Raw genomic sequence first — 332 nt, 5'->3', positions numbered from 1 at the left:
AACATCTGAAAATGTCTCTAATTAATAAAAGTAAAATGTGTACATTTCTATCAATGTTTATCTTTAAACTATATCTTGTAAATCTTTGTTTTTAAAGTGATTATATTTATAAAGGGAGGTATTTCTTTTAGATTGTCTTCATATTATATTTATATTATTTACTCCAATGTGACCCTGTGAGTCATTAGAATGAGAAACTATCACTGTAAGATTATTTTTGTCTTCCAAACCATAAAGTGGATGTAGAAAGAAACACAACAAAGATAATCACATAAAGTTAAATAGTGTGTGGGAGTAGTCGGAGTGGGGGGGGGGTGTTTCTGGAAGTCTCT

The sequence above is a fragment of the Morone saxatilis genome, unplaced genomic scaffold (assembly GCF_004916995.1).
Source record: "Morone saxatilis isolate NCDOM2014 unplaced genomic scaffold, NCSU_SB_2.0 Contig3, whole genome shotgun sequence".
NCBI lineage: Eukaryota > Metazoa > Chordata > Actinopteri > Moronidae > Morone > Morone saxatilis.
The sequence above is the reverse complement of the archived record's forward strand: the minus strand, read 5'-3'. Positions refer to the sequence as shown.